The sequence below is a fragment of the Calidris pugnax genome, unplaced genomic scaffold, assembly GCF_001431845.1.
Source record: "Calidris pugnax isolate Ruff unplaced genomic scaffold, ASM143184v1 scaffold42, whole genome shotgun sequence".
Lineage (NCBI taxonomy): Eukaryota > Metazoa > Chordata > Aves > Charadriiformes > Scolopacidae > Calidris > Calidris pugnax.
In genome coordinates, this window is record NW_015090920.1 from 4237527 (window position 1) to 4256891 (window position 19365).

The following is a 19365-nucleotide window of genomic DNA, read 5'->3' on the forward strand; positions in this document are numbered from 1 at the left end:
ATTGAGTATCACAATAGTAAATTGGAACCTTTCCTCCCACAGATGTGTTAAACTAAATGAAACAATAGTGATAATTTCTAAATGGCCTGGCCAGAATCAGTATTAATACTTAGCATTGGTATATTTAGATTCCTGTGTTCAAAATACTACACAGACAACCTAAAAACGATTTAGTTCCTGAGAAAGGTATGAGCAGTGTTATCTGGATTTTAGAGTTTGGGAAACAGCAAGGGAGGGTGATTTGCTTAATAGCACACCATGAGTCATTCTGCGGGCTGGCCTCTCAGGTGCAGCATCTCTGAGGTGCCAGAGGAGCAGGCTCTAATGTCAAGGTAAAATACAAGTGACTACAAGTAGTTTTTACAATTCTTTTCTTTTTTTTTGTTTTCTTTACAAGGGAAAGTATAATGAAGCATTTGAATATTTCAGTCGGGCTTCTGAGGCTGCAAAAACTTTAAATAATTTGCCCTTAGTGGAAGAAACAAAGACTTATTATGGCATTGCAAAGGCTCATAAACTGATGGTGGCATTTAACAGCCAGATAGAAGCAGAAGATCCCGTCAGCCTCCAGTACCTGCTGGCATGGAAGGAGAACAGAAGTGACATGTGCACTGACCCTCTTACAGTCGGTAAGACATTGGTTATGAAACACATTAGTGCTGTATTGTCCTCAACGGTTAAGTCGTTTTCCTTGTAGAGTTTTATTAAATTATTTCCTGGGTTTAATTCTCCTACTTGAATGGAGGTTAGATTTACCCTTTTGTGTGCTTATTTTGAAGGCTGAATTAAATAGGTTTAAATACAATATAGCGGGGAGAAACAGATAATAGTAGTTGCAATGAATAGTCACTTACTTTTTGCAGTGCTATTTTCCACAACATAATAGTTGCAAGCAAAGAGTGATGTATTAGTCTAGTTAAATATCATTATTTTAATCTTTAAAGAAAAAAATAATAATTTTCATTTGCAGACAGTTTTTCAAGTGCATCCAAAAATAAGTTCCCTGTTACTAACAGCAAGAAGTGATTTCTGCTTGACATAGTGGACATAGCTCTGAATTCAGAAGAACATGCTGGTTTATTTTTGGCATCCTTATACTTGTCGTTGAAGGGGAAGAAAAAAAAAAAAGCAACTCTGTGATTTCTTCTTTGTGTTTCCATGTCTCAGATAAAAGAGTAGAGGAGGACTTTATGTGGAGTAGACCTCTTTCTTCATGGGTAAAATTTTCTTGAGTTTTTTTCCCCGTCAAGACGAGACAAACTGAATTATGCATTCTCCCCGAGTATTGATAGTATTAAATTGTATTGTACTGGGGAATGAAGAGGAGTAACCCTACTCCACCTTAAAACTTCCCTCTCTGTGTTCCTGTGGAGAGTGTGAGTCTGGAGTACAGTGGAAATAAATGACAGCTGGGGCAAAGTCATAATATGGGACTTCGGAGTTACTGTGTCCAAATTCCCTTGGTTACTCTCAAAGACAAAAAACCTGCTTCTTTGCTGTTTTCTTGTGTATCTTTTCCTTTCATAGAATTGGAACAATTAAGTACAACTTCAGTTGTGAATTTTATATATAAAAGAAGTGGTTAATAGCCTGGTAATTGAAGATGTTAGCGGTTTAACAGAAGCCAGGGTACCAGAGGCAACACTGGAAGCAACTGAGAATCGTGGAACGAGAACATTCATTGGCATGCTGAAGAGATAACAAATCAGCACTAATTTGTTTAGAGTTCCAGTGATGGTAACAGGGCAGTTCTTTCTCAACGATAATGCATTTCTTTTTCAATGACTGTATATATTTTTATGATATTTTGCCTCAGTAAGGGAACACCCAGCAGACTCCCAAACAGATTTGTTAGGCTGGCAGATTTAATTGGGTGCACATCTCCTGCAAGGGATAGTAAGTTTCTAGACCTGTAGTGCAGATGCAACAGTCAAAGAATCCAGTGTCAAGCAGTTCTATATGCATTTAATGTGAGGATCATTAGCTGTAGCTAATGAGAAGCCAACAAAAATTGACAATGGTAACGGCAAAAAAGCAGGAGCCCCAAAGAGATAGGATGACTGTTGTATGTTCAACATGTATTTTGCTTCTTGTACCTAAAGAGGTTTTCTGTTCAGCTTTTACACATTGCTTTCTCCAGCCAGTTGTGAAACCCACATATATCCTGAAATGATACGTGCCCCTTTAAGCTCAGGCTTCGTGCTCCTCTTTAACAGCACTTCAGGGATAAAAAGAGTATGATTAGAGAAGCCCTTTATGTCCTGGCAAGCGTGGTACCAGAAACAAGTTTTGCCTGCTGAGATTCTCTTCCTTCAGTATTTCTGCCTAGTTTACCCTCTGTTACTTTCAGTATTACAGTTTTCATTTTAGTTGCAGTTAACTCCAGGAACCCTGTGGCTACTGCATATTTAGCAGCTCTTCCAGTTCAATATCGTTCTTCTCATTAGTGCTCCAAGCTTACTCTCATGATACCCAGATTACATCCAGGAAAACATAGTGTCACACTGTCAGCACAATCTGTAACATTCTTCATGTTTTGCGTGCCAAATCGCTCGTTAGTGCTTGGCATTACATTTTTAATATCTTTGTCTGGCAAAACATGACCTGGCACCAATTCAGTATTAGGATTCACTGGCTTGGAGTTGCAGGTACAGCTTTTATCCTACCTTCCAGCAGAATTTCTGTGCGTCCTATGATGGACTCATCACTTTGGAAATTCCTGCTGTGATAATAGAACACTATTTCTAGCTCTTTCAAACAGCTCAACATTGATAATCTACTAGATTTTTCTTAGCCTTTTTGAGGATAAAACAGCTAAAGACAAGATAAAATGGTAGTTCTTAATCCGCAGGGGACTTTAATGAAAGGAAAAAGGAAGGTAATAAGTTTTTATTTCTAACTGTTCTGACTGAATAATTTTTCTGTGACAAAAAAAAAAAAGAGTAGTTTCTATATTCTTAGGCAAAAGAAATACTTAGGCTAGTAGAGGAACAATGACATTTAAATTCAAGTACTGCCACACACCTTATGTCTTTCAAGCAAGGCTTATTTTCTAAATCAATCATTTCAATAACCTGACGGGAAGAACCATTAATTACTCAATTTACCTCAACATTTATTAATAAAATGGATGTTTTGACCAAAGTTGTCATGGACAAAAGGGACAGGATTGTCAGAAAACAGTGTTTATAAATGCAAAGGAGAATGTGTTTCTATCTGCTCCATTTGACTCAGTCACCTGACTTCACTTACAAGAGAGTTATTTATGCCAATGTGAGATGCCACTGCAAGAACAACTATGTTTTTACTGATCTTTTTGTGTTTAGTTAAACATATAGACAATATTTATCAGTAGAATCAGAAGACAAAAAGGCTTATGACTCTACATTCAAGCCTAAAATGGAACCCACAGCTTGACTAACATTGATGAGACTATGTTTTTACTGATCTTTTTATGTTTAGTTAAACATATAAAAAATATTTATCAGTAGAATCAGAAGACAAAAAGGTTGTGACTCTTCATTCAAGCCTAAAAAGGAACCCACAGCTTGACTAACATTGATGAGAAAATATTTCACAGTTCTTTCAATAAATAAACTGACGTGCTGCCTTCTAGAAGGGAGAATACTAATTAAAGGTGCTGAAGGAAGGGAAATTTTTGAGCAGATTTTGGATATTGATTATACGAAATGCTGACCAGGAATTGTGTTTTTTGTGAGCCTGGCAGCTTTCAGTCCAGGTCATTGCAGCTGGCAAAACTGTGCCCCAGCAAGACACCTTGGATGCTTGAAGTCTAAGCTTTTGACCACATTTTACATTTGTATTTCTTGACTTTGGAAGATTTCGCAAAAATGACACATTTTACTTAGGTTTTCTGTGGTTGTTTTGTTGTGTTTTTTATAATAGTTACAAATGCACCATAAATGATTGTCTTACTCAGATCATCAATTGTGAAGATTTTATGATCAATGGAATGATCTTGTACCATCTACTTCAGCATGGTCAGGACTATTTCTAGAATTCCACACATAAGCAGTCTTCAATGTGATTTCAAATGCATGCACCAGCTAAAACTATATCTTGGAAAATACAATCCAATTAGCTTTTTTTCTTACTCCCAAATATGTAGTCCCTCAGCAATCTTTCTCCAGCTCCCTTACATAGATGTAGGGAAGGGTACATTCCATACAATGTGTCCTTTTTGGTTGTGTAAAAAGCTAAATTGTCAACCTACCAATTCCCATTTTTAAAAGCTCCTGAAGGTGTTTTATAATTATTTTTCTGTAAAAGGTGTGGCTAGCACAGAATTGAGTTTGTGTGTGACTGTCATTCACTAATAAAAGGATTATCCCTAAAGAATTGTGAAGTCAGAAGTGAGATACGAGATCAAAGATTACACTAACCAAATTCTGTTAACATTTCTCTACTGTAACTTACCACAGCCATGTAATTTATGGGCCATTTTGGTAATAGTGTCCAACAGTAGAACAGTCTCCTTCACAATGTGATAAACTGCTTTTTTACTGACTCCTCTTTCTGAAGTACACTAATTCCAGGAAAAATTCTAACATTACAAATCCTGTCTTTCCTCCATTAATAAATCACATTAGTTACCTCAAATGCATGCTAATAAAACTGTTATGTCATGGGACTGTAGCCAAAATGCTTGACTGTGCTTTAGCAAATCAAAACCAATCTTCATCAGGAACGTGCATTATAAATTATACTTTGTATTTGCCCAGTAAGTCTTCATCAGTGGTTGCACATTTTTTCATCTGAGAACGTTTAAGAGAAAGAAAGGGTATGGTGCAGTGATCAGAACTACAAAAATAGGAAGTCTTTGTACCTTACACAGCTGTATATCCTTAACATAGTTCCTGCATGATGCCAGTGGAAAGGTAAAGTTGTGTCAGCAGGTTCTTTTCACTGCATATTTTGTATTTAAGACTGTCATAGATTTTGCCCTATCGTGATACCAATGTGGGACTGCTGGAGTTGTGCACGTTTGTGTGTTTGTTAAATTGTTTGGTTCATTTACTATTTAATAAGTTCTATTGCAGTTAGCATGTACAGAAGGCAAATATATAGGCTTGTGTGACGACTGAAATTAGTATGCAGTCTTAATATTTTCTTCTAACATGTTTCTTCTTGATAGTATATTAGTGGGTTTTGTAACTAACTTACTGAGTAATGATCATTAAATGTAAATGCAGTCACTCACAAAGTAGCTAGAATGAATTTGAACAGGCGAAACTGATTTTCTTCTCAATCACTGCTGTGAAAAAGATGGGAATGATTCAAACCTTCTTTTTGGGAGGCAGAGAGGATATGTTCTGGGCTCAGCACTCTCAGCAGTGTGTTCACTGTGCCAGTCTGGAGGTAGGATCTGTAACAGACTCTGCTTCAAGCTCTATATCCTTATGATTTATATCAATAGTGACTTATTTAATTTCAGAATACATTGTTAATATGACCGAAAAATAATGAGAAATAGAAAGGATTTTAGAGACAGGTGTTAGGTGTTTTCTTAGAAAATATAATTGAATATGAAGTAAGGGAATTATACACTGGTTCACACTTGTTATTCTTGTTAAATAAAAACTATGATTTTAATATTTTTAGATTAGAAAGGAAGTGTGTGACCAAGTACAGACTTTAGGCTGTCCCTGTGCCAGAGGCACAAAGGCTCACTTAGCATGTTGCAAAAGCAGCTCAAATGCTTCAGTGTCTCCTACTGAAATTCATAGGATGCCTTCTGCACGTTTTTGTGGGGTTTATCAAATAGAATAATTTGTTCACTTCTGGAAAAATGCTGTGGCTAGAAATGCCAAAATATATGCATTTAGGAAAAACATTAGCAAAAAAAAAAAGGTTAGAGGTCGTTATTATTTCTGTCATTATTTCTTTTTCCTTACAATTTTCTAAACTTGTACCGCCTCTTATTCACATCACCTAGCACTCATCAGTTGCTGAATTTTACCTCATCTCACTTTGAATTTTAATTATTTTGTACTGCTGTACCTTTGATATTGATGCAAAATACCTTAAGTAAATGTTGAAAATCAGCATGCTTGCATATGGAAGTTGATGACATGGAACGGGTGTGTTTCAGAAAATTTGTTTATGTGGTTCTTACGTTATTGATTATTAATTGGGGTTTGTTTTTTAAGGATTTGATTAAGTCTGCTTAGTGATATACTCTGATATTTTTAGGTGAGAGTGATTATAGCTTGGGAATAATCAAGTGTAAAGAGAAGAACTGAGGGTGACAGGGAGGTTTTTCTTCACGTTGTGATCAGTGGCCAGATTACCAGATTCTCAATGAGGAGTCTGAGAACTCCTTTTAAACATCTATGTCAGTTTTGCCATGAGTGCAGTAGCTTTTTCTGTTTATTGCTGATGGCTGAAGTTTGTCTGAAAAAACATGACACAGGAGTGCTGATATTCAGTGGTCTTATGCTTTGTACAAATGCACTGTCCAGGGGTGTTTTTTCCTGTGATTTCTTCTTAAATACTGCCTTAAATAATTGGGAGTCACTGAACAGGATCAGGTGTAGGATTAGCAGTACCAGATTTGAGAGGAGGGTTCTTAGAATATTTTAATGTTTAACCATGGAATAATGTGTTAGGAGAAGTTTCTTCATAATCTTTACCAAAGTTGGCAGTTCTTGTATGTCTAAGTGGTGTTATAACTCCAAAAAGTTCACTATCGTGCTGTCTAATGTGATTGTGAGTGTTCTTGTCATCTACAGCTATATAAAAACATCTTAAGTAGAGGAGAATTTGGATCTCATCTAGATTTTTCTTCCATCTGATACTGTCTGTGGAAACGTCTAAATCTTGCTATGCGTTTGCTTTAGACACATCCTGTGCTAAACATTGTTGGCATCCAGCTGTGTTTTCTTAGGCAAGCTTTCTAGATCAGCAGAAAATGGTTTCCTAAATGAGGTGAATTGTTCTTTCTTGTGGAAAAAAAATGTTGGAAGCAGTGCTCAAACTCCAGTATATTGTCAGAGCCTTTAGTGTAGCTTTATGCACTGAACTAGTGTAGCTTTTTGCACTGCACTGTCAGGACTTCTACAAAAAGTGGAGTTCCTTAACAGTTCAAAAAGTGAAGCTCAGTCCTACTCTGATTCTCTAGGATACTTGGATGGTGCAAAAGAAATTGAAGCTCTTGCCCAACCACATTAGGTAACTTCTGGAGAAATCCTTGATTTGGAGTCGCCGAGAAGTTTGAAGTTTGCCTGCAGTCCAGAGCATAAACACATTGACAAAGGGAAGAGTCATCAAGCAGAACAGCTGGCAGCTTCTGTGCTCTGGCAGTCCCCTGATGGTTGCAGGGCCAAAGGAGTAATAACCAGTTGGCATACTTTGAAGTGGCCCTAGGGCTTCTCCACGTGTGCCCATCATCGGCCTCTTTCCTTTGCTGCATACGTGAGCAGAGGTGTCTCAGGTGATTTTTATACCCTTGTTCTCAAAAGAGAAAATTGATCCTCAGAAACAACCAAAGAGCAGACTTTTATGTTTTTGTTTAATATTGAGAAGGTTGTTGTCATTTAGACTTCATAAAGAACCTCTTATTGGTGCTGTCTGCAAACATGCCAACTGAGGGAGATTGACCTTAGGCCAACATGAAAACAGTTCTCTGCTGCGAACCCTTCCTTACCAAAAGCTCCCCAACAATATTTGGACACAAAAAATCAAAGCCAAGACAAAGAAACTGTATTCAGTGCATATTTTCTGTAACAGAACCCTTAGGTCATCTCAGGAGTCAGTCTGTATCAAACACCTTCCTTCGTCTCTCAAGCCACCTTTCTTTTCTGCATTTTTGAGGGGTGTTTTTTCTGAGATACATTCCTGTGTCTAGACATATCCTTTTATGTTCTTCTTATGTTTAAGTAACAAATTGCTATTTTTATTAATACATTGTAGTCTGAAGATAGCCAAGATTTAAATTAGTTACTATTTAGAATGAGTCAATCTATTTTAAAAAGTGAAGTGTCATACTTCCACAGTAAATGTATTTTTGAAATCATATTTCTTTTGCCCCAAAATGCACCTCTCTTTATATTCTTGTCTGCAATCATTGGGAATATTTTGTGATTTTTTTGGACAGTTTCTGAAACAGTTATTTTTGTTTTGTTTCTCATCCTCCTCTGTCTGTTCTGTGCACTACTTCTCTTTTGATTTCTCTCCTGTTCTTCGCTTCTATATTGAAAATTATTCTCTCTCCATTTTTGCCCCACATTTTTATTCCAAACCCCAAATTTATGCATGTTACCTGTCAGTGTTTAAGGAGCGTAAGTCAGTTACCTCTGTACCCAGTGGCTAGCATCTCGATCTATGCCTTATTATGTATATCTTTTGTGCTTGTAGTAGAATCAATAGGAGTTTTTTAAGAGCAGTATTTCAGTTTTTTCATGCTTACCTCTTTGGCACTGTTCTTCGTGCTCTGTGTCTTTTTATTACGTTGTGATCAGAGAATACCCTGGGAAGAATTGCACTTCATATTGAGTATCTTGGTAAGCTGGTTAATAGAAAATTGTGAAGTATCAAAATAACCTTTAAAGAGACCTTAATCACCTGTGTGAATGGATCGACGAAGTTTAAGTATACAACTAGGTGATTAATTAGCTGGAAGATCCAAATGCATGCTTAAGTAGATGACCATGCCCCCAGGCTCATCCACTTGTTTCTACTTACTCAGTTAAGCATTCAATATTATCTGCAATACAGAATATTCCCACTTAAAGGATCATACAAGTCTTGCCACAGACCCAAGTAATTATACAGTATTTTCTGTAGTGTGTCATACAAATACATCATATTGAACATACTATCCTATAATATTGACATTAGTAAGTATCAGATAGAGTAATTGATCAGGGAAGGGCAATATGAAATTGTTCTGAATCAAAGTTGTTTTCATATTTTTCCATGGTTGCTACAGTGTTTTAAGTCAATTCCTGATCCTTAAAAAGTCTGGCATGTTTTTTGATTTTTGAGATGTAGCTGCAATGGATACACAAACACAGTGTAGCTGGTGTCAGCTCCTGTGGGGAATTCATCTTCTGCAGCGTTTTTTGAAATGGGACCTGCAAGTGCCCAGCGCTTCTCATATCTAAATCTTATGCTTCTTCATATGCTAATCATAATGTCTGTGAAAGCCAATACTCAAACAGTGTCTTTTTTGTGAGAGTGTATTTCATACTGTTATTTACAAATCATGTGAACATAGCCATCGAGCCATGATTGTGTTCATGCATCCTTGTCTTTTTTGTGAGGGTGTGTTTCATACTGTCTGTTATTTACAAATCATGTGCACGTAGCCATCGAGCCATGATTGTGTTCATGCATCTCAACTGGTCACCCAAGCAATGGTACTGATATAAAACTGAACTTGAAACAAGGAGGATGACCATGCCATGTAGTAGTCTTGCTCAGCTCATGTTGTGCACCCAAGGAATTTGAGGCATAGGAACTCCAGACCATGTAGCTGATGTCAAGGAAAATGAGAACATTATAGCTGGTAGGGACAAGGAGGGGAGAGGGATGCATGCGGCACCGTGTTGGTGGTTCTGGGCTATCCATTGACCTCTTATCCTCTGTGCAGCACTTGCATCCCTCTGTATACCTTAAACTTTTGTTCTCCTGGTGGAAAATATCACTTCAGGGTGCTGTGGAGCCCAGTCCTTTGACTCCAGAACCTTTAAATCTGCTGAACAACGTCTTGAGATGCGTAATTCCCTGAGAGTGAGTTTATCCTCACTGGTACCCCTACCTCAGTTTTGAGAATAACATTAAAGCAAATTATATTTGATTTTGTAGATGTTCATACAGGTATGCACACTTATGCTGCAGTAAGAAGAGAATTGGGATGAAACATTGACAATTTTAAGCATTAGGAAATCAATGGATATATTGGAGTATAACTGGGTTTCTGTTGTTGTCATCTCTTCTGTATCTTGAAATGGCTCACAGTTTACGTAGGGGAAAGAAATACTTCAGATGCTGTGTTGGAACTGTTAGTAATGACAGCAACAAGTTACCTGTGATTACCAGGAAAAGATTGTTCAGGCTAATGACTTTGAAATTCAATGTAGATAGATTTGATTTGGTTTTGGTTCAAAATATTTCTTTCTCTCACACACTTTGCTAAGTTTGTAATGACTGTACTGCTATTATGTTAGCTGTTTGGAAGGTGGATGTGCATGGAGTGGAGTATATGTACATATATATACACACACATACAGAGAGAAACTGTATGGCAAAGAGGGAAATGTTGCAAATCTGCTAAGACTTGTGGACCAAATACTGCTTTTTGTTAGACTCATAAAATCTTGTTGATTTGAGGGGAGTTGCACAAGTGTAACTATGAGCAGAATGTGTCCCTTTTATCAGAGATGCATTCCCAAAAACTTCTAGGTAAGCAGAGGTTTAAATAATGGGGAGAATAGCTAGGTACGGTATTCATTCTAGGGAACATAACCTGGGTAAAAGGGGGGTTCTGATTGAAGGTATTCTAATGAATAGATTTTAGCATATTCTATTTTGTATTTTTAAAGAGTTTTGCTTCAGCATTTGTGTTAAGAAGCACTGGAAAATATATTACTAATCATAGTTGTAGTATGTTTAAGGAATGATCACGAAACTAAAATCCGGAAGATGCAGGAAGAGTTCTAATGCTCTTCCTTAATATTTTTTCCCTAATAGGAAAATACGGGGTTAAAGTGGACTATTTTTTAAGCAGTGTTCAGTTGACTTGCTGTGTGGGGAGAGACTGAGCAGTCCTGGCTAATGACTTGTAGGTACTGAATCCTCAGGTCTCTCAGGTGGTTTCACTCGACCAGTTTCAGCAGAATGATGAAAAGGTTGAGATAAAATAAACTGACAGTTGCTACTCATCGCAGGCAGCAAGCTGTACCCTGGCAGATGAGACCCTGGGAGCCCTCTTTTTTAAACAAAGGCTTTCACTGCAGTGAGCAATGAACTCCACACAAAAAGGGAAAAGGAGAGAGAGATTGGCAGCTGGTGACCGACAGGAGGAGGGAAAGGAGGGAAACAGAAACACAGCAATTGTTGGCTAATTAGAAGCCATTCCCACCTACTTAATACCAACCCATTAAGCAGAAAACACTTTTCATCTTACTCTCGCTGCTACACATGACATTATACTCCAATCAATACCCTCCCACTGGCTGCCCCACTGCCCACAAATGAATACATTGCAGTTCAAGAATGCAGTAATTGAGTTGGGGCAGTGAAACTGCAGCTCACAGTCAAGATCTTTCTCTGAAGATACTAATGCAGTGTTTGTGATGCTTGGATAAAGAAATCAAAGCCCTGTATTGACAGCTGTCAATAATTGGCAAATGGAGGAAGTCAGCAATGAATCCATTTTAACCTTTGATTGAAGAGACCGTACGTGTTTATTTACAGAGTGTTTTTTCCCATTTGAGTCAGAGATGTAGAGGTTTTGTACCCAGATATTTAGATTTTCCAGGGCATTTTGAACTCTGATCCTCGGTTACACCTACAGATTATATATATGCATATCATTATATACATGCAACAGTACATCTCTGTATCAATACGTCTCACAGGCTTCCCTGTTTTCTGGAAGGTTTTGAGGTAGCCCTGACCTTTTAAGAGCATTTAGTTTGAGTTTTGGTGGGGGTTTTTTTTCAGTTTTGTAGGCTGTATATACTGGAGCTATTTTTTAATTTAATTTTATGTCCTACTATGCAAAATGTATGTTTGGTCCACAATAACACATTGTGCAACAGATCCAGTATCTTACATTTCCATCGTTAGGGTCTTACATTTAAGTTCTACATTTAGATTCTTGCAACAGTTTTTTTTTTCAAAATAATTCCCTTGTTCCCTGAGCCATCTGGAGTTGGTAATACTATGCACAATCTGCAGCGTAAACTAATACTGTGCAGACTGCAGTATGAATCTTTCTTCAAGCCATTTTTTTCACCACATAATCAAAACAGGAGGACGCTGTTAGTCTTCCTCCTTGGTTAGACTGAAGAAGACATCAGTGTAAGTTTTTGGGAAGTGCTGGAAGGAGATTCCAATGCAACACGTGACATCTCTCTGTCCCTTTCAATTCCAAAGTGAATTGAGTATCAGTTCAGGAACTTAGATTCCTTACAATGCAAGTTGGAAACCATCTTTTTGATGCAGATAAGTTGCATACTGTGCCATCTGATATTTGCAGAAAGAGATTATCATCATATGTACTATTCATTATCATAATTTACACTGAAAGGGTTATCACGCATTGGAACAGGCTGCCCAGGGAAGTGATTGAGTCACCATCCCTGGTGGTATTTAAAAGGTGGGTAGATGAGAGATGGTTTAGTGATGGTTTTTGTCAGTATTAGGTTGGTGGTTGGAGTAGATGATCTGAAAGGTCCCTTCCAACCTAGGCAATTCTGTGATTCTGCAATAATATTGTGGCATTTGCAGTATGGCATTTCTTCAGATGCTGTTTGTTAAAGTACTTCTAGTTTACATAATTGTATAATGTGTTGTTAACTTGCCAAGCTGAGCCTTGAACCCTTGAGTTAGGCATTATGTATGTGCAATAATTTAGCCTGCTACTTGAGGCTCTCACCATATAGCAGCTTATCTATACGTGACTAAGAATGGTTAAAGCTGAGTGTAGTCAATAATACTCACACAGTAGCAATGTTCAGCATCTTTTGAAATTGCAAACCAAATAACAACAAACTGCTACTTTGTTGCCTCTTTCCAGTTGTATTATGATATTTTAAGCTTACTACTATAATTGTAATTAATTTTCACTCAATTAATTTGTTTCTCAATATCATAAAATAATATTGTGGCATTTGCAGTATGGCATTTCTTCAGATGCTGTTTGTTAAAGTACTTCTAGTTTACATAATTGTATAATGTGTTGTTAACTTGCCAAGCTGAGCCTTGAACCCTTGAGTTAGGCATTATGTATGTGCAATAATTTAGCCTGCTACTTGAGGCTCTCACCATATAGCAGCTTATCTATACGTGACTAAGAATGGTTAAAGCTGAGTGTAGTCAATAATACTCACACAGTAGCAATGTTCAGCATCTTTTGAAATTGCAAATCAAATAACAACAAACTGCTACTTTGATGCCTCTTTCCAGTTGTATTATAATATTTTAAGCTTATTGCTATAATTATAATTAATTTTAACTCAATTAATTTGTTTCTCAATATCATAAAGTGCCTTTCAGCCACCCTCTTTGTGTATGCTCCCTGGGTTTCTTCTGATGTGTGATACTGACGACCTTAAAAAAAGATTTGTCCTCAGTACAGTCTGTAAAGAGGAAGGAATCATCTTGTGATGGAGAAAGCTGGAATCTTCACCACCTGTGAAGATGCAAGTACCCAGGACATAGGAGTTGAATATGATAAGGCAGTGGGACTGAGGTCTTATTTACTTAGAGATACTTGGATAGGACAGTCAAAGCTACATTCAGATTCCACATAGGTACAAATCTGCTTTTTAAAATAATCTGGTTCTAACATTTCTTTCTGGAAACTATGGGACTTTGATTCATTTAAACACAGAGGTGTACAAGTTCAGTCTTACTTTGACTAGATGCCAGTTAGCGGGATCAGAGGCAGGCAAGGGAAAATGTGAAGAGCAGTTGGCAGTCTTTCTGTTTCTCAGTGCCAAAGCCTGTGGGGTTAATTTGAAGATACCCAAATCACCTTGGCAGCATCATCTCTAGTCTTTTCCAGAACTGGAATTTAATGAGCCAGGACAATAAACATAGGATCATAGAAGAATAGTTATGGAAGGGACTTTAAGAAGTTGTCTCCTCCAGCCCCAATGTAGGAGTAACTGTGTTTATTTCATTTCCAAGATAAACTTGTCTTGCCTTTTCTTAAAAAATATCTGGCAATGGACCTTCCACAACATCCATAGACAAGCTGTTCTAAAGGGTAAAATGATGCAGGAAAATAAAAAAAATGGAAAGTTTTTCCTTAAATTATACTCAGTATCTATTCTATCCAACGAGGACTTCAAATTCATTCCTTCCATCTTTGCAGTAACGTTGGAGAAAGGAATTATCTGACACATGCTGGGGTTTAGCAAAAAATTTTACAGTGACTTCTTAAAAGGATGATGATAAGGATTACTTCATCTAAGTATTAATTAGATATGATGGAATGCAGTTTCGTCTTATAAGCATGGCTGATAGAGTGGGATAGAAAGAAGATGGAAGGATCATGTTTCCTTAATATTTATTTTCCAGCTATATTGTCCAATAGGAGTAGTCCATATCACTCAGCTGAGCACAGTGGATTGGTGTCTACTCCCAAAGGGCAGGAAGAACAAGGGCTTCCCCAGCAAGAAATAGACCAATGCAAGGGGAAGGGATGCTACTTAATCTTAAATGGTCTCTCTAAGTGCTGGGAAGCTTTGTTATTCAAAGTTTCTTACATAATTCAGGACTCTTCTCCTTACATAAGTTTCTAAAGCATGAAAGCAGCTGGATTTCTGAATCCATTTTATTGAGTTAATCCACTCATACTTAACTCTTACTAGAGATGCAACTGAACACCTTATTTATGACTGAGGATGTTTCTTCTAGAAACCCAGATATGAGATTTGAACAGTCTCTTTGTTCATTCTAGACTGCATGTTTTGATACGTCAAAAACCAGACTCCAGGTTCAGAGTTCAGCAATTGAATCCATATTCTCAAATAAATAAAATGACAGTACTGCTGTGTGCCTTCACAACTCTCAATTCTCATCTCTGCTGAGTCCTGTTTTGCCAGTCTTTTGCAAAGAGAAATCAAAATATTTACAAGACAAATGGCTCATCTTTTGAGCCTTCATCAAATGCTTTCAGTCCCTTTTCATCAATACTTTTTTTCCCTTCCATGGCAACTTAATTAAGACCTTTTTTTCTGATCTCATGGACCCTTCTAATAGTCTTATCTGCAATGGTTCCCTAGCTCCACTCTAAAGGCAAATTCTTTTTCTATCCTAACTTAAATTTAACTGTAGCTGCCTCCATTAGTAAGAGCTTCCTACAGAGAAGCTTCTACCTAAGTTTGAAGCTGGCGAGGCTGATGTTTGCATAGGACTCATTCATGAAAAAAAGTCTGAGGCTATATTTGTCTTCTGGAGAAGTTATAACTGAGGGAAGAGAGTACAAAAAGCATCAGTCTTCAAATAGATCAAATGATCAATAAAACCCACTCAAATTGCATCCAGCAGGCATTCTGCTCCAGGAGACGTTGCTTCAGGAAAATGGCTTCATCATAGTTGAACAGAAAGTGTATCCTGTGGAAACAGGTATGGCTGGGCAGTTAGCTGGTCTTACGTGTGTTCTTTCACTCCATGTGAAATAGAGGTATGTTTGATTTTCTTCTACCTGTTTCAGCCATCTCACTCTGCTGTAAATGCTATGAATCCCCCAGACTGATAAATGAAGCTTCTCTGGAGAAAAAGGACGTTTCTTTTCCCTGCTTATGTGTACACTAGGCATTGCAGAGACACATATTTGTTTGGTTTTATATTGTGAGATGCCACTGTGTTTGGGGGTGTTTGAGAGACCAGATGTTCTTAATAGAAAAAAAAAAAAGAAAATTGTCTTTGAACATTGCCTTTTGTCAGACTTCAAATCAGGTATGTTGTCCATTATTGATTTCCTTAAACGTTAGCTTTGTGTTCAAGTTCTTATAATCATTGAGTCTTCAGTGCCTCTATAGCTGTAAACATTTTCCAATATTTGTCTCTAAGGATGCATATGTGGGACCTGCTGATGTCCAACAGCTGTTTAGTCACATTTAAGGGGAAAATGTTTTTTCCTGACCTTGTAATTTCTGTGTACACAGACGTTTGTGGTCTAGATATTAAGAAAGCTGTTGTATTTTATTTAGACTAGACTGAGGTTCCCTATGTGCTGGAGAATCTCAGTCTCCATGGATAAGACAAGGGCTTAAGAGCTTCTGAAGTAATCATTACTTAGAAGACTGAAGGATTGCACTCTACAGCTCTCCAGAAACAGATTAAAAAAGTTTTAATTGTGATTCTGAGGTGTTAGCAGTTGAGATGGGTTTGGTTGCTGCAAGAGCTGGCTGAATATTTCTTTTTTTATTTAATATTTAAAATGACAGTTTTCATTCTAAACGTTTCTTTTTTATTTAATAAATATTTAAAATGACAGTTTTCATTCTAAACCAGATTATTCTTTCCCTCCCAATCCCCCAATAATAAATTCAGTTCTGTTTTTGGATTAATCCTAACTCTTCATAGTTCTTTATTCCAAAGTCATCTCTATTGGCTGATTTTGGTGCAGTTCTCCAGGCTGTACCTTCAGACTACAGAATATATATATATATATATACACACATGTTTGGCAATTGCTTATGTGGTAATCTTCCTGGTTTTCATATTTCACACATTTGGCAATTGTTTATGTGGTAATCTTCCTGGTTTTCATATTTACCTGAGACTCATCAGGTTCTTTCAGGTTGACTTTGCTATACACAATTTTATATTTCTCTAGTTTGAGATTTCAGCCAACCTTTTATACGCTAAAAGATTAACAAGTCATTATTAGCAAATATAATCCCCTAAAAAATTGGCCTTTAGAATAATCTCAGATTAAGCCACAGTGGCTCAGTCTCAGGAGCTGCCTGGAAGGGTTGGGTTCAGCTGGGTGGTGGTGGGTGTCTCTGCAGGGTGTACCTTTCTGTACTGGCACAGTGTGAGACACAAGTGAGCAACCCTCCCCTGTTGCAAACTCACTCTTTCCTCCTCATTTTCCTGTCACATTAGCAGTATTGTAAGCAGAGCTACTTGAAACTACAAAGTGTGGGTTTTACATCAGTTTTAACTGAAATACAGCCACTAATGGTACTTTTTTATGTATCGCATGTCACTACAAGGAAACGGAGAATGTTTCTGAACTTTCAACAGCAATCTGTCTGTAAATTTGAGATTCTTTTAAATTTAACCTTAAGGTAATTCAGAATTTCCTGGGTTTAAGGTGCTCACTGGGAGGATAGTTGCTGTTATCGTTTAAAGGTGTTATACACACAAATTGCTGGTACAAATTCAGCCTTGAATACAGAAAGTGCAGTTTTAGATATGAATGGTCACAAACTTGGACCTGAAAATTGGGTCTACCTTGATAACCAGAGAAAATTATGAAACACTTTAAGACATTACATGTATTTATGACCAACCCGTGGTATCCTTTTGAAAATCACTGTTTTTATAAATCATTATGAAAAATAAGATCTTTAATAGACAATTGTTTCTTAATTAACAGAGTACTGTCTTGGAGAGCAAAGTGTAAGAGATTTAACACATGACAGTATTGTTCTGAGGGAAATTTTGGTCTTTTAGGTCAACACTTCATGTAACTTATATAGAAATAATAGCTTAATACTGTTCTTGCCCCTAATTAAATGAAATTGGTATTCTTTCACACAGGTGCTTTATTTAGCAGCAGCGAGGCATAGCAGGTCAGGAAATATGAGAAAAGAAGAAATAAGGTATTTTTAAGCTGAGGAGCAAGGTCCATGAGCGTGTGTCTTTACAAGTAGCGTTAAATGACACAACACTCTTAATTTCCGTTCAGAAGTGGCTCTGCATCATTTCATTAGAAATATTTGATATTAAGAAATTGTCTTTGAGTAAGAACCGCAGGTTATTGAACTGGTATCTACACCTCTTTTCCTCCAAATTGAGGGAGCGCAGCCTTTTGACTCCACTTTGTTTCCCCTACGATACACAAGCGTAGGATACGTTTGCTTTTGAAGTTCTTATGAAGTCTTATGGAGTCCAGCATGAGGAAGATGTCACCTTTACTGCAGGCAGGGGTAAGAAAATCTCATTCTTCATTTTGTTTGTGCATCACTGCTATCCTGGCCAGGATGCGCTTGGAGAAGAACACTTCTCTCTAGCATTTTACATCAAGGCACCAGTGCAAACCCTGTTTTTTTAATACCCTTCTCGTGACCATCTAGGGTCGTTTTGTTTGCAGAAGGTGATGTAGGGCCAAATAGAGGTGTGGGGTAGGGGGCCGAGGTGAGTTGGGTGGCTTTGCAATCCTGCCAGGAGTTGTGTTGAGCCTCTAGAGGGTGCGCTTTGATCCCTCTTGATCACACACCAATTTGCTGTGACAAAAGCAAGCGAGCGGGCGAATATAGCCACTTAGGCATGAACAGCAACATCACACACCCGCTCTCATCTTATGCAATAAACCATTTCAGCTTCTGTGCGCTCTTCAGAGATGGAACCTGCCCCCTTTTTCCCCGAATCGGATGTTAGGTATTCCATCAGCATTCAGATTTATGCTTTAGATGCTCATGAAAGAGGATGCTTTTCCTTCGTGTGCCTGTCAGCGGTGATGCTTGCATGCAGATTTTATATTTTTGGAGTTATTTTCTTAAAATATTAACACAAACATCCCGCCACATAGACAAATCTGTGGAGATACTGAAATCTGAAGAGTTAAGAGATTTGCAATATAAGGTTTTGGTTTACCCTTTGACTTCCTTATAAATCCTTTTTTTTTTTTTTTTTTTTTTTTTTTTTCTTCTTTTATATTGATTACAAATGTGATACCATTTTCTGTTCAAGTTCTGAAAAACCTCTTGGAAACACACCCCCTGCCCTCCCCCAGCAGACCGTTTCTCTTTTTTTTTTTTTTTTTTCTTTTTAATGTGAAAGGTGTCTTCAGGAACATAGCTTATCATTTTCCTGTGATATATGTGTGCTTTAAAATGTAGTCTAAATTTGCCCATGGAAAATCGCATCCAGGATCTAGTAACACAGTTGCATTCAAGACAGAATAAAAGGCTTATATTACTACATGTGATTCAAAACAATGGCTTAATTGGCCAGGAAAATGTAGTTATCAGATGATAAAGATACAAAGTCAAGGGCAAGATATGCCTGAAAACAAGCATTTTCCTGCCTAAAATTAGGCAAAGTTAATAGGTTAAATTTTGTTTATTGAATAAGAGAACCCAAAGTTGATTGATATAGTAATTTCAGTGTTTGCTATGGCAAATATTTAGCTCATTATCAGTTTTAATAGCATTTTGCAGAACAAGCCTTTTCTTGACATGCAGAAAATACTATTAAATTTCCCTGCATAGATACATTGTTATGACATGCAATAACTACTTGAATATAAAGGGGATTAATAATTTAAAAGGTGTTAACAAATTAGGGCCATCATTAAAAATAGACTTTGAACCATTTTGTAGAAAAATCAGATTGAGGTAATGCTCTGCTCTTATGATAAAGAATTACAGCATTAATTCTGCAAAGTGAACTTATTGCTCCTATTCGTCTCCAAAACCCTGGAGCATTAAA

The 19365-nt window shown here is 37.3% G+C and overlaps 1 long non-coding RNA gene across 1 annotated transcript in view; it reads left to right on the plus strand.

Moving 5' to 3' along the window:
• Nucleotides 1-404: 404 nt before the first annotated feature.
• LOC106892592 overlaps nucleotides 405-19365 on the plus strand; it is a 55451-nt gene continuing 36490 nt past the window's right edge. Inside the window, exon 1 of the long non-coding RNA XR_001412891.1 lies at nucleotides 405-629. This is a non-coding gene — a long non-coding RNA (uncharacterized LOC106892592). The remainder of the gene's footprint in view (nucleotides 630-19365) is intronic.